Source organism: Pan paniscus, chromosome 1 (genome assembly GCF_029289425.2).
Source record: "Pan paniscus chromosome 1, NHGRI_mPanPan1-v2.0_pri, whole genome shotgun sequence".
NCBI lineage: Eukaryota > Metazoa > Chordata > Mammalia > Primates > Hominidae > Pan > Pan paniscus.
Window position 1 is genome coordinate 145,353,158 of NC_073249.2, and position 14,974 is coordinate 145,368,131.

At 39.1% G+C, this 14,974-nt stretch overlaps 1 protein-coding gene across 26 annotated transcripts in view; it reads right to left on the minus strand.

Annotated features, from left to right (window-relative positions):
* ADGRL2 (adhesion G protein-coupled receptor L2) overlaps positions 1-14,974 on the minus strand; it is a 681,918-nt gene that overhangs the window by 432,873 nt on the left and 234,071 nt on the right. The window lies entirely within an intron of this gene.

Sequence of the window (14,974 nt, forward strand, 5' to 3'; positions counted from 1 at the left end):
GGCATAATGCCCCTGGATGAACCAAATAAAATATAATCAAACATTACTCCCTAGAGATGAAAAACATAACACCTGCACTGGGTCAGAAAATTACTTTTCTACAATACTTTTTTGAGTTTTATTGATAGACTCTTCCAAAACCTTTCTACATAAACTTAGAAAACTCAGCAATGTTGAAAATTATTATTTGAATAATAATAAGACACTAAAGTTATAGGAGAATATTCCTGCCATTATTTAGGGCTTATATTTTATTCTTATAAATTCTATTTGATTCAAAAATACATATTGAATTCAGAACAACTGCAAAACCGTGTGGTAGGAACATTAAAAAAAAAAAACATGGAGCATAGCCTATTGGGCACAGACCACGTACTGTGATGTGTTAGAGCCCTATTGAACTGTACATGATACCAATTCTTCATCGTATTTATATCCATCACAATTGACACTAATCAGTTACCTACTTAGAGGAGCTTGTTTCTCTCACCAAGATTAGAGTATACCTATACCATTAATTTTATATTAATTAGTATTTATCCTTAAGATATTTTAAAGAAAGCAGGACTGGTTATTAATTCCATCTTTACAAATAAAGAAAAGGAAGTTCAGAGAGGCTAATGGTGAGGTCAGGTCCAAACTCAGGAATTTCTGACTCCAAAGCCCACCATGCTAGACTTAGCATATGGTGGGAAGATGACCAAATCTAAGTCTCCTTACAGAATGACAGAAAAAATCGGAGGTGAAGATTACAGGAATAAGAGAAAGCACACAACCAGAACACCAAACTAGTGAACATCCTACCTATGCCAGATTCCAGCTTGTTTATACCTGACCCAGACCAGGCACAATTCTTTATTGTTTGTGAGCCAGTTCAAATGCCTGCACTCTGAACTGTAATTTTAAATGCATGCATGACACAGTCCAAGAACCTGGTGCAAGGTTCATTATATCGCTCTTCTTTTCCATCTGTACTTGCTTTCAGGTTTAGATTCAGTGCCTTAGAAAGGGGAATTTAAAGATATCAAGGGGTATGAAATGAGAATAACAAACATGTATTGAAAGTTAACCAGGTACCAGGTACTATTATAAACACTTTATTGTATAAACACTCATTCAAGAAGTGGGAATCAAGGTTTTTTTTTTTCATTGTTATTTCCATAACAAATTTCAATAGCTGAGGCAAAATTTGCAAATATCTGGAGCTGAAAGGTTGCATGAAGAATGAATATGAAGGAATGTCTGCACTCAAATTCTCCCATGTAGCAATATGGCCTTGAAGGCATTGTCAACAAACCAGTGGGTGAGACGTTTCAGCCACAGATAAGGGAGAACATCTGTGAAAGGTGTTGTAATTTGATATGATTCTGACATTCAAATGACTGTTTATTTCTTACTGATTCATGTGAGAAATAATTTTTTTAGTATTATCACAAATAAACTATTACTTTCTTGCAGCTAATGAAAATAATTTTTGTTATTAATGTTCTTATATTTGTTCTTAGTTCCTTTTCTCCTTCTTTATAAAAAACCTATGTCCATACTGTTTTTCCCACCTTATTGTAAACGCTTCCAGAATAGGAGCTAAATTTTATGCCTCTTTGAGATTTCTAGTATTTACTTCTACTTTGCACATGGAAGACATCGTTCATTTATTCGTTGATGATTTTTTTGAGCACCTACTGTGTGCCAGGCACTGAATTGTGTGATGGGGTACAATGGGAAATAGATGCAGTCCCTGCTGAAACTCTCACTGTTATAGAGAAGCCAGACATTCAACAGGCGATTTCATTACCGTACAAATATTATGTAGGGCAAAACAAGGTGCTCGCCAGAACAGAGGTGCGCCCTCCTCAATGTAAGGTGATCAGGGAGGACTTCCCAGAGAATGTCACAAATATTCAGAGATTATACAGAAAGTAACAGCTAAGAGTGGGCTCCTTCCACGCCATTCAAGCCACAGCAGCTCCGCTAGGGGGTATGTTCTCTAGGCAGCTACAGGGGCCCCTACTGGCCCTCCGGGGCCAGACTTCGCTTCTTCAGACAGCTCCACGTGCTCTGAGACCTTCTAACAGTACTTCGGCGGAGTAATTGGAGTTATCCTGCGATGCATGCTTAACTTCTCCGGTGAGTCAGGACTATGTCAACTGCACTGATTAGGAAGACATTCAAACTGTTACTGCTCAGTGTAGCCAGAAGTTTCTGGATATTGAAAGAAAGAGAGAATGCTCTTTCTTTCTTTCTTTCTTTCTTCTTTCTTTCTTTCTTTCTTTCCTTCTTTCTTTTCTTTCTTTCTTTCTTTCTTTCTTTCTTTCTTTCTTTCTTTCTTTCTTTCTTTCTTTCTCTTTCTCTCTTTCTTTCTTTTTCTCTCTCTCTCTCTCTCTTTCTGTCTGTCTTGCTCTGTCACCAGAATGCTTTTTCTTACAAAAAATATTGCAGTTATTTGTCCAGAAACCAGAGCAGGTTATCAAAGAGGATGTCTCAAAACTAAGGAATGAGTTACAGTGGAAAGAAGTCCAGAAGCACTTGATAAAGCTGAGCCGCTGGCACCAGGTGCTGGAGGACATCAACGTTCAGCTTGAAAAGCCGGCCAGCATCGGTATCCCTCGGGACTCCTTGGCCTACCTTGAGAAGGCATCTGCCAACATCCCTGCACCTCTGAAGCCAACCTGAACAACAGGCAAAGGTGGTCAGCCTGAGAGTGGGCTGCTGCGTGAGGTTTGCCACACATCTCTTCTTCTTCTTCTTTTTTTTTTTTTGAGACGGAGTCCGCCTCCCCGGTTCAAGCAATTCTCTGCCTCAGTCTCTCGAGTAGCTGGGATTACAGGCACACGACACCACGCCTGGCTAATTTTTTGTGTATTTTTAGTAGAGATGGGGTTTCACCATGTCGGTCAGGCTGGTCTCAAACTCCTGACCTCGTGATCCACCCGCCTCGGCCTCCCAAAGTGCTGGGATTACAGGTGTGAACCACCGCGCCTGGCCTACATCCCTTCTTGTAGACTTGACATTTTGGAAGAACTCTTTGCCAGAGAATGAGGTGATTTTGGTTTCATGATGTCATTGGAAAATGTTCCACTATTTTTATAAGCTATTAATTTCTTGAGTACTTTATAAAATGTCTGTAGCTTGGATAAGCCAAGTAAAAAAAAATTTTTTTTTTTTTTGGTCTTTAGCAAAGTTTAGACTGTTAGTGTGACAACACAGTTTCTTTTTAATGGTGGTTTTGCTTGTTTTTTAATTTTTGTATGACTTTTCATCTTTTTATGTGTGTTTTCCATTGTTTGATGTGAAGGAAAAATTATAGGCTGGGCTCTGTGGCTAACGCCTGTAATCCCAGCACTTTGGGAGGCCAAGGTGGGTGGATCACGAGGTCAGGAGTTCGAGACCAGCCTGACCAACATGGTGAAACCCCATCTCTATTAAAAATACAAAAAATTAGCTGGATGTGGTGGCAGATGCATGTAATCCCAGCTACTCGGGAGGCTGAGGCAGGAGAATCACTTGAACCCAGGAGGTGGAGGTTGCAGCGAGCCAAGATCACACCACTGCACTCCAGCCTGGGTGACAGAGTGAGACTCTGTCTCAAAAAAAAAAAAAAAAAAATTGTGACAGCCTGAGAATCGGGGGATGAGGATTTTGGTTGTAGGCCTTTTATGATAATTACCCCTCAGTGGTGTGTAGAAAAATATGTAAATTTGCTCTTGTTTCAAGACTTCAAACTACCTCAGGAAGAAAAATCTAATACAATATTTGTAATGCTTCCAGAGCTCTCAGAATGAGTATTTTTTGGTAAATAAGTCAGAAGAGGATTAAAATGTCTTGGGTTAGTGTAGTAATATTACAGTAGGATCCTTAGGTTGATGCTGATTTCTTTTCGGGGTAAGTTTATATTTTGTGTGGTGTTTACTTTTTTTTTTTTTCAGGGATGTAGTAGGAGCAGTGATACGCTAAATTTTGCCATTCATTCTGCAGTAATGAATCAGTTTAATGGGGGCAGACACAGTTTTCAGTAGCGTGACAATGGGGGCATAAGTGAGCTACAAGGGGCTAAAGCTTGCTCTGATCATCCCTTTCTGTTTTGAGTTTTGCTTGCTTGTATTATTTTTGTTTTACATTTTGGGAGGGAAAACATTTTCCATTAAGGAAGGTTATTGCCAGTGGATTTGATTCCAAGAGACTGGGGTGTCGCAGTGAGGGTGAGGAGGGGCTGCAGAGTGATCATTGACTACTTAACCTCCACAAAGAGCATGTGACACCTCCGCCTTTGGGGAATATTTTGCTTTCTTGTTAGTTTTTCAGGTCGTCTCAAATTCTCTGTCGAATTGCTATTAAGAAGTAGAGACTATCAGGGCTGGGCACAGTGGTTCATGCCTGTAATCCCAGCACTTTGGGAGGCCGAAGCAGGTGAATCACTTGAGACCAAGAGTTCGAGACCAGACTGGCCAATATGGTGAAACCCCATCTCTACTAAAAATATAAAAATTAGCCAGATATGGTGGCGGGTGCCTGTAATCCCAGCTACTTGGGAGGCTGAGGCAGGAGAATCGCTTGAACCCAGGAGACAGAGGTTGCAGTGAGCCAGGATCATGCCATTTGTACTCCAGCCTGGGCAATAAGAATAAAACTCCATCTCAAAAAAAAAAAAAGAAAAGAAATAGAGACCAGCATTATTTGGCTCTCACTGGGTGAGGTTTTCTGAGTTTTATACAGTCTCTTACTAGATCTTATTAGATCACATCCCTTTACCCAGGACAAATGCTTCACTATCTTCTGACTGGCAGTACTCCTGTGGCTCTGTGCCTTGGCTCATTTTGTTTTCTTCAGCCTTGAAGGCCCCTTCCCACATGTACTGACATCCACTCATGTGTCTGTTCCCTGGAGCCTCCCGGCACCCATTTTGCTGCACCCCAAGGGCACAGGACTTTTATCTCTTCTGCTGCCCTTGCTTGGTTCTCCCTTGTAGGCTAGTGCTTTGCACCTGTCTCTCTGCCCCTCACTAATTGTACACCTGTGAGAATCAGACATTATTTCCCTTAAATATACAGGGATCATATAGTCTTTCTCTTTTTGTTGTGTGTGTATATGGTATCTGGAACATGGACCTGTGATTACCAGCCTGACACCAACAAATCCCCTTAGTTAGAATGTATAGGTTAAACAAAGCTTTTAAAAGCTCATATAATATGACCTCAAGGCTGTTAACCTGGTTGTCTCATGGTCATTAGAAACTCTGATTGGCAGCTTTATATTTCTTGACTAAAAGCCTAAATAAACTGATTAAGTTTTAGGCATTCTTGCAAAGCGGTTCTTAGTGAAAAGATTGGGAACTATTCTATTTGGTGCTTAGTGAAAATATTTTGAATTGATGTATGTACCAGTTATTGCCATTTCTTTATTACATTCAAAAGTGTTTTTTTGCCAAAAAAAAAAAAAAAGAGAGAAAGTAATAGCTAAGAGGGGAAATAGCAGAACAGGTGAAAGGAACTACGGAAGCCAAGGCCTTGAACCCAGCAGCAAGAGCTCAGTCAGTTCTGGGAACCTCATGTATTTCATATGGTTAGAAGAATAGTGAGATCTTGACTGATGAGACTGGGGTGAAACCAGGAGACAACTCACAAGTGGCACTCTGCCAATATTTGGTTTTGATGCTGACGAGGCCATTCACAGGTGCCATGATTACAGCTGGAATCCCTACAGGTGTGGCTGAAAAGTAAGTGTCTCCTGGAACCAGTCATTATGACAAACAACAAATACCTCTCATGTTCTCATTACAAGTTAATCCAGAAAGTAGTGTAAAATGGGTGAAGAATCCAGCTGTCATCTGTTTTTTAACCTGACTGCTGGAATTATCAGAGGTTATTATTAGAAGGCAGGAGAAATCTGGTCAGTAGAATATTTCCCATATTCTCCAAACTTGTGTGGATATCATCTACAGGGCCTTTAGATAAATGGAACCTGAAGTTTATAAACTACCTGCCCATACATAAGCAAAACAGTGTTGGTTCTATTTGCATTTTGCAAATGAAGCATCATCTGCAGGTATATATCCCACTGCTAGTAGCTTTTGCCTCTCTCTGGCTTTCCTGGCTTTAAAAGCGTTTCTCCATTATGAGCAAGTTACTGAACTTTGAGGAAGAGTCCACTGTAATAACAGTAAAGTTTAATGATGCATAACTTTGAGAGACTGACAGATTCCCAGCCAAAGTATTGATTCTTACAGAATTTATGAAGCACATGCTGTATTCTGTGTCATTATGGTCTTTTTTTGGCTGAAAGAATCATGTAAAATAGATTTTTAAATGAGTGGTAATAGCCAGACATAAAGAAGGTATTGATGTGTGTCATGAAGGGTGAAATAGCATGCCAGATTAAGGCATATAACAAATCAAAAACAACAGTACCCTCTAATACTACAAATGTCAATTTGCTTTTCCTTTGAATCACCCCTTCTATTTACCACTTTACACATTTACAATTTGCCTTCTATAGACCTCTTCTGAAGAGCATTAAAGATGTGAAAAATTTTTGCATAGCTGCAAATACTGCTTTGGGAGACACTAAAAGTTCAAAAACCGGGTGCTTAAATTTGGCAAAGAAATTTGCTCTTATATGTAAATAATGCCCTTTGCAAAAATAATGCTAAAAGCTTATAATCTAATCTTTATTATATGCATATATAAATGGCATATATAGTGGATCAAGATTTGATATTTAATTTTTTATCAATTCAATACTTTTTAAATAATACTGAAAATTTTTATGTGTTTTTCAGAAACACTAAAAATTTATTCTTCCTTTACAACTTCCAGCTAAGCTCTTTTCTGTTCCCAAATGATTGGGTGGAAGTCATCTCTACACTAACATATTTTGAAAAAGTATGGAATTTATTCTTCTGCTGTCTGTAAATGCCCTCTTCATCTTAATACCTATTATCAATTAGTTTCTCAAGAAACAATTGAAATGTAAGTCTTTGTTGTCTCCCAATCATTTTGTTTTGACACACTGGGGGAAAAAGTGGCTTTCAAGAATAGTAATTTAAACTTTGATTTTATGCTTCACTTTGGAATACATGTTTATTAAATGTGTATCTCACCGACAGAGTAATCAATACAGATTGTGTAGTACATTATAAGAAAACCATGTCTGAGATTATTAGAGAAATTAAATGCTTTTAGTTTTGCTTACTTGAGCAATATGTGAAAATTAACAGCTTAAACCCTTTCATGTATCTGACCAGGCTTAGTCTTAGTCAGAACTCATGGTTTTTTGGGGGGTTCTTTTTCTTTCTTTTCTGTTTTTTTTTTTTTTTTCTAAGTAAAGTTTCATATACTCTACGTGGTTAGCATTCATCTAGTAAACATCAAATTACCTGAAATCCTAATTTTAAAGACTAACATTTATGGAGAGAGATCCACACTTAGATGGGAGACAGAAAGGAAAAGGAAATTGATTGAGTGGCTGCAGCTTTCCCTGAAAAGCAGTGCTGCATTTCCACCACATTCCAGAAACCTTTATAGAGCAAGAAAGAGAGGTCATCCAGGTCTAACTGTGCTCGGGACCAGTGGATCCCAGACGAAAATATATCTCTCATGCACCCAGAAACCTCATGAGAATCAGCCAAATCCTTCTTCAAACAGCTGCTTCTCAACAATTCAGGAGTTTATCTACCTAATAAAAAAGTAACTTGGCAGGAAGAAAAAGGCTGAGACTCTCAATAGACTCTTCTCGGGCCTAGTGGAGCCTGAAGAACTCTTCAAGGTCTTAGTCAACAGTGAACAGAGGAATTTGAACCAGCACACTCATCTATACCACAAACAAGCTGCTGCAAGAGCCAGAGAGGGGTCAATTTTTACATAAACATTTTTTTCCCAGGCCAAATAAAGGCAGATTCAAATAAAATAGGCCAAGTCCTAGATGGAAGATGAGAACAAAAACTCAGGGAACAGGAAAGTGATTCCTTACCTCCAATATAATATCTCACAAGCAGTTCCCACTAATACATTTCAGTTAATCTGGGGAGTATTTCAATTCATGGGATCTATTTTCCATAAGTTTTCCAAATGGACGTTCTTAAAAGAACAACTTACAGTTTGATTGATTGATTGATGTGCTAGAAGAACTAAAATTTTAAAAAGCTGTATGTTTCAGAAGTATTTTTAAGAAGGTAGTCATACTGAAAGATATTTAAATGCAGAGGCTGTTCATTCACACCTAGATCTTAATTTCCTATTTTTTTCAACTCAGACCCAGCATTCTTTAGACACTATAGGCAGACTATACACTTATGATGTATACATAAGTGCACATAATCACAGCATTTGGTTGTAACAAACTAGTTTTACTAAAATGGAAGATTTAATAGATGAAATGAGGAAATATGTCAATGTAATAGCATATTAGATTTTGCAAATGAGCTATTCCTAAGGCAACATGCATTGCTTTGCTTTTATATTTCCACAATCGTTTGTTCACTTGACAACTAACATTCAGAATCCATCTTTGATCTTGGAGGACTTGTACAAATCAAAGTATAATAAATCCTTACACTTGGGGACTCAAGGTGACACTCAACAAAAGCTGTCTTCTGAAAGAGTCCTTGGCCTGTTGGATACACAGACCTTCCGCAAGACCTGGTGTCAGGGCTAGTCTTTAGCAGACTTGAAAAGAGGAAAAACCTGTCCTTAGGGCTTTCAACATTACTGTGTGCCCCATTTCCCATCAAGCATCTGGGACCCAAAAATTCTAGTTTCCACCTATTGAGGATTTATTATGTGACACACACTTACATGTATTATTTCTGATCCTTACATCAACTTGCAGGATCAGAATTTCATCCTCATTGCATAGAAAATGAAGCTCAATGAGTCTCAGTACATCTTCTAAGAGGCAGAGCTGGGTTTCAACCTTGGGTCTGACTTCAAAGCCCCTCCTGAAGCCCATGACATCATCATGTCTCAGCCTGAGGCTTCCCTGTGGAGTTCACACCCAAACTTGTTCTTCCTGTTTTGACTCTAGATTCCCTTCCTGGAGCTTTGGCTTGGGACACTAATCATCTGAATATAGGCAGTAATGAATTTTTTTTTTTTTCTGTAAAGAGGGTAGAACGGAAAGCATATATGGTCCCACCTCTTCTATTGGCTTTTATTACAAATTCTATTTACTTTCTGATAGGGACACTTTGGAAATGATACCTTTACCCAGAGGAATTGTAACAGGATAAATCTCGAACAGCATGGCATATTGTTGATCAGGCAGACGACATGACTGCCAACTCGGCGTGCTGCTAACATTAGCCATTTGTGTTGTGAAAACTCCTGTTAGCTTCTTAGAGCTACAAAGCCTGTGATGAGAAATTGTCTTTATTTTGCTTTGTGAATATCTGCCATTTGATTTTTACTTTACAACATAAACTGACACCTCTTCGGCTTGTAACAGAATTTTTCCACTGTGAATAAGTCCCCAAAAGCACTCTGGGCTGGTAGAACAGCCTGATGTTCTGTTAAAAATCACTGGAAATTAATTTCTATTAAAGACCTAGCTTTGAAATTTACGGTGTTACTTTGGGAAAGCCACATCACCTCTCTACACCTTCAGCTATAAAATGGCTGTCATGAGGATCAAATGAGATTCTAGCTTTACAAAAGGTTTTGCAAATTGTTAAGAATTATACAAAAGTAAGGGCATTTCTGGGCATCATTTTGAATCCTATTCATTCCTTCCTGAGAAACAATCTTGCAATATAAGGCATTGACTTGCATCTTCCATCTGTGCTATCCTTTGACCTTACCCTATGATACTCCTTGGATTTTCCCCTTAATTTACCTCTGCTCTGCCAATAATCAATATGGCAGGAGCTTCAAACATTTTGTCCTTGGACTTCCTAATTCTGACCAATGGCAAATCCTGAAGTTATTAGGTATCAAGGGCTCATTTATCAAATCCTTACAATGAAGCTTTTCTTTTTGTAATTTTTTCCCTTTTCTATCAGTTAGCAGTTTATCTTTTGTAATCACTGATTACTGTGATTACTGTCTACTTGGGATAGAAGGCAGGGATTAACAGAACCATGTGAGGAAAGTTGAATGAAGATACCTCTCTCACTCATCCTTTCTCCCCATTTGCTTCTCACTTGGGGTAACAGGTACCTCTCATGCCCATTAGTCTGATTCTTTCTCTAAAAAGTACCTTAGTGCCCTCTACAGGTTGTGTGAATTTCTCATCCCGTGATCTTGTTTACATGTTATGCTTTCTCCCTTAGCTCTCTCCTAAAACCACTGGTGGCTAGGTTCTTCTCAATGGTGCCAGATTCCAGGAGGATTGCTTATTTATAGTATTCTCTGAAATGTATTTATCTAATGAGAGTATTGAAGAATATGGTGATTTCAACCTTGTGTGCAATTTGAGGGAGAGAATTGATCCCAACTATTTGGCATGTCAGTAGTTACTAGGAGACCATTTGCAGGTGATAAGCTACAGAAGACATCTGCAGGTGAGAAATCTGAAACTGAAAAAGGTCAAGTAACTTTGTAAGGCTTCCAAAACTATTTTGTGGTTGCAGGGCCAGAATCTAGGTCTCCCAGCATTTATTCGAGCATTCTTCCTTTCCTTTGTTTTGAATAGTTTCTTTTCCATATTTTCAAAAGTTTCTGTTTTGTCCTCCAGTTGTGTATCTCAAAACCTACCCCAAGGAGTTACTAACGTCATCCATTTGGCTTCAGTAGGTAACTGATGGATTAGGTCTTCCAGCATGTCAAAAGGATCTGCTTGGTAATACTAATCCAATTTGTAACCACATCCTGGTGCCGTTGCAAATGTCTCAGAGGTCAAAAGTAAAATTTAGTGAGAACTAGAAAGTGCAGCAAACATGGGAGAGGGCTCATTTCTTGATTTACTTGTTGGAGTGCTTTGCTTTAGGCAACTTTCAAGTAAGAGCTTTGGACTGCAAGGCAGAAATCTGTTGGCTTTTTCTAGGCTTCAAGACCTGGAAATTCTTGAACACCTTCTCAACCTTCTGTTTTTTGAAATGTCACTCACTCATTCCCAAATTAATTGACATCATCAGCCTGGAGTTTATCTTGCTCACTCCAAGTGCAGAATGTCCACTGACTCAAATCCTTAATCATTCAAGAATTTGGGACTCATGAAAGTTTTTCTTCTTTGAAATTATTTAGAGATTTGGAATACAATTTGGATGAAAACAATGCTACATTTTAACCTGAATCCTTGGGGAAAAATAAAAACCTTGGAATACAATTATGTCCTGTAGATCAAAATTGAGAGTGAAAATACCTAGATACAAGTTCTGAGAGGATAACCCAAAGAGGACTTTGTGAAACTACTTAAAAATGGCAAGTCAACCACAAATCTATATTTGTTCAGCTTCTGGATTTCCTCTTGCTAAGTAATTTTAAAGCTACTTAACAGTATTTAATTGACATTTAACTCACTATTCTACTTGCTTCAAGTTTTTCATACTGAAGCGCTCACAATTATAACTTGCATATGAAAAATTACCTTAGCCTGACTTCCAAATGGCTAAAGAGTTTGATGTAATTTCTACTAGAATTCTGTAATATTGATGCAGCAGATGCTGGAGCAGCATTTTTCAACTGTCAATTATGACCCTTTAGTAGGTCATGAAATCAATGTAGTTGATTGTGATTAGCATTAAAAAGAGTAAAAAAAGAAAGGAAGAGAATTGTACAGAACATAAGAAATTGAGTGCAAGTTAAGTATTGTTATGTGAAACTCTTTCTTCAGTTACGTGTGTATTTGGATTGGGACATAAATTATATTTCTTGTGTGGGCTGTAGTCAAACTGAGAAACACTATTTTAGACTGCAGTGGATAAGAGAAAGAACTCCTTCCCAGCTGTGTGAATCATTCTGAGACTTGATTTTCTACTCTGAAAATGTGTGTAATAAGACTTTCATAACAGGGTTGTTGTAAGAATTAAGTAAAACATAAAATAACATTGATGCACAGTATCTGACATAGTAAGAAGCTAATATTGTTATTTTGGTGGGAGTTATAATGAGAATTATTTGAAATCGTTTGAGATAGTAAATTAAAGCACTGACACTTATCCCTTAAATCAAGTTCCCTTGTTGCAAACTTCTACCTCCCAAGCACATAGCCCCTGGGAAGGAGAAGCTGGGCATTCCCAAGATTAGAACAAAGAAGCCATTGATCAGTTTTGAATCTCAAAAGCTGGCTCCTTTGACTTCTTTGCCAAGACAATAGTCATGAAATTTGGATTGTAAGAAAGAAAAAGATTTTCTAAATTCCTTTATTTCTTCTTTAACTATTGAGAAGCCGCCAGACAAATAATACTCGAGAGTCTTAAATGAAATAACAGCAATACTAGCGAGTCTTAAATGAAAGTGAGGAAGAAGTCGGGAAATGCCTGGCTCCTCAGTTCCCACTGGATTCTTGGTAGAAGACAGAGAAATAGGAGAACATTGCTCCAGCTTCTCCAGTTTTCACCGATTCCTGGTGGTGGGGGTTGAGTGAGGGAAGAGTATAGAGATGTTCTAGAGAATTTGAGGGGAATGGTGAGGGGAAAGGGCCTTCTGCTCCTTCAAGAGGATGAGAAGCTATCGCTTTACAGGTTCCTTCTGCTTAACTACTGGGGGTTTTACATAAAATTAAATTCAGTGGTTTACTGTGGTTTTGTATAGAAAGATCTGAGTTTAACCCCTCAGAGTCTCCCTCAGCTCTTGCATGGTATGGTAGCTTTTCTGAGTGTCCTGTGAAACGAACCAGGGGCATCTGGCTGAAAGTAGGTGAAGGTCTTGCCTGGCAACTTTGCCAAAGCAGGTGGTCTAAAGAAAATGAAGCCATTCACGGTAGATAAAGATCCAGTTGGGAATCATTATTTTCAGCAAAAGTGGAGATGGGGGCTTGGTTAACAAGGGGAGATGGCTATTGGGGCCCTGAAACACTGTAAGAATTGAGTGAAGAAAACATGAATGAATATCACTAAAGGCAGTTTCTTGCAATGGAGGCTTCAGAATGCCTTGGGGATGGACAAGTCCCTCCTGAGATGACCACCTCTGGGAGAAGACCAGGCCGGGAGGACTTAGAGGACACCTCTTCAACTCCAGGACTCCACCTCCCCTAAGATTATGTGCACCTCACTCATTTCACATAATCCATATAAATCCAGGTGGAGAGGCCGGAAATCTGACAAGTATTTCTCCTACTCGTTGAAGCACAAACTGAGTTACATAAAGAGATGGGTTGAATTGCCTAATAAGATTGAATCAACAATGTAACAGAAATAACTTTTCTAGACTGCCCAGTGGATGTGGAATTATGAAGAAGACCCAATCAATTAAAAATAAATAAGCGCCATTTCTTGGCACATCTGGGCATGGTGTGAGCACGTCTGTGATGTTCCTAATTTATCATTATTATTATGTATATCTCTTGGGAATGAAATGTTTCTGTCTTTATTCACACCAGTCTTCATATCACAGGGTATTTTGACTAATAACTCTTTAGATCCAAATTAACTATCTAATTGAGAAAGCTTTACCCAAGAACCTCAAGTATTGAGCCAACGCTAAATGAGTATTCAAAAAAGAAAAAAGGAGTAAGGCGGACTTTGCGTTCCCAAATAAAATGCTGCCAAGTTCATGTGTAACCCATAGTGCTGGGCAGAAAGATAATGGTAAAATTTTAATATTTACAGAGGACTTTTCTGCTTTGATAGTCACAATTGAAATTCAACTAGAATTCTTGCATCTTAAGCTTTAGAGTTTTCTTTCTTCCCCACAATTCTAGGGGCAGGTGGTGATGGTGGTAGTGGTGGACGGGATATAAATTGTTAAAGCAGGAAACAGTACAGAAAAATATATATTTTTAAGAGCACTGATCCGTCCAGAGCTATTCCCTTCCCCCCGCACCCAGTGGCAGGATAAACAGCTGCTCCACGCCTGCCGACAGCAGAGAGAGCACCGGCTCACTGACACCCAAGGCTGACAGACCATCATGTAGTGATGGTCAGGGCCAGGCCAGTGTGTGCCCCATGGCTCTTGTTTTCCATACCACAGGAGGCAAGATGACCCATGGGGAAGCACTGGAGTTTATTGATAGTGTGGGGGTTAGGACCTCTCACCCCAGTTAGATAAAACTGGGCTCTAGTCCTAGAATCATCATTTACTAGCCATGTGAACTTTGGAAAATTACTTAATCTTCCTAATCTTGGTCTCCTGTTCTATATAATGGGGATAACAACTGAAGCTCCCCATAAGCCTATTGGAATTTAAATAATTTATGTAAAAGATATGTTTCAGTATCTGGAACTTAGATGCTCATTAGAAGTCAGTCAGGCCAGGCTCGATAGCTCACGCCTGTAATCCCAGCACTTTGGGAGGCGAGGCGGGTAGATCACTTGAGGTCAGGAGTTCGAGACCAGCCTGGCCAACATGGTGAAACCCTGTCTCTACTAAAAATGCAAAAATTAGCCTGGCATGGTGGTGCATGCCTGTAATCTCAGCTACTGGGGAGGCAGGAGAATCATTTGAACCTGGGAGGCGGAGGTTGCAGACAGCCAAGATCACACCGCTGCACTCCAGCCTGGGCGAAAGAGTGAGAATCAGTCTCAAAAAAAAAAAAAAAAGTTCAGTCAGTCTTATTGTTTTTACTCTTCTGGGCAGCTATAAGCTTGAATCCCACTACTTATATGATGTTGGGTAAAATATTTTAGTGTTTTGAACCTCGATCCCCTTACTTGTAAGGTGGGACTAACTCACATTATATGAGATTATTTAGAGATTATAAAAATAAATGTCGAGCCCTTCTTTTTCTCTCCTTTCTCCCTTTGTTCTCTTATGGTCAGAGTGTGTAAGAAGACCAGAAAGATCTCAAAGGTGATGGAACCAGGGATGTCTCGTGACCTGGGTCTTTGTCGTATACCCAGGCTCTTGGAGAAGGAGCAGGTTTCAGATGTGAGTAGGTGGCCAAA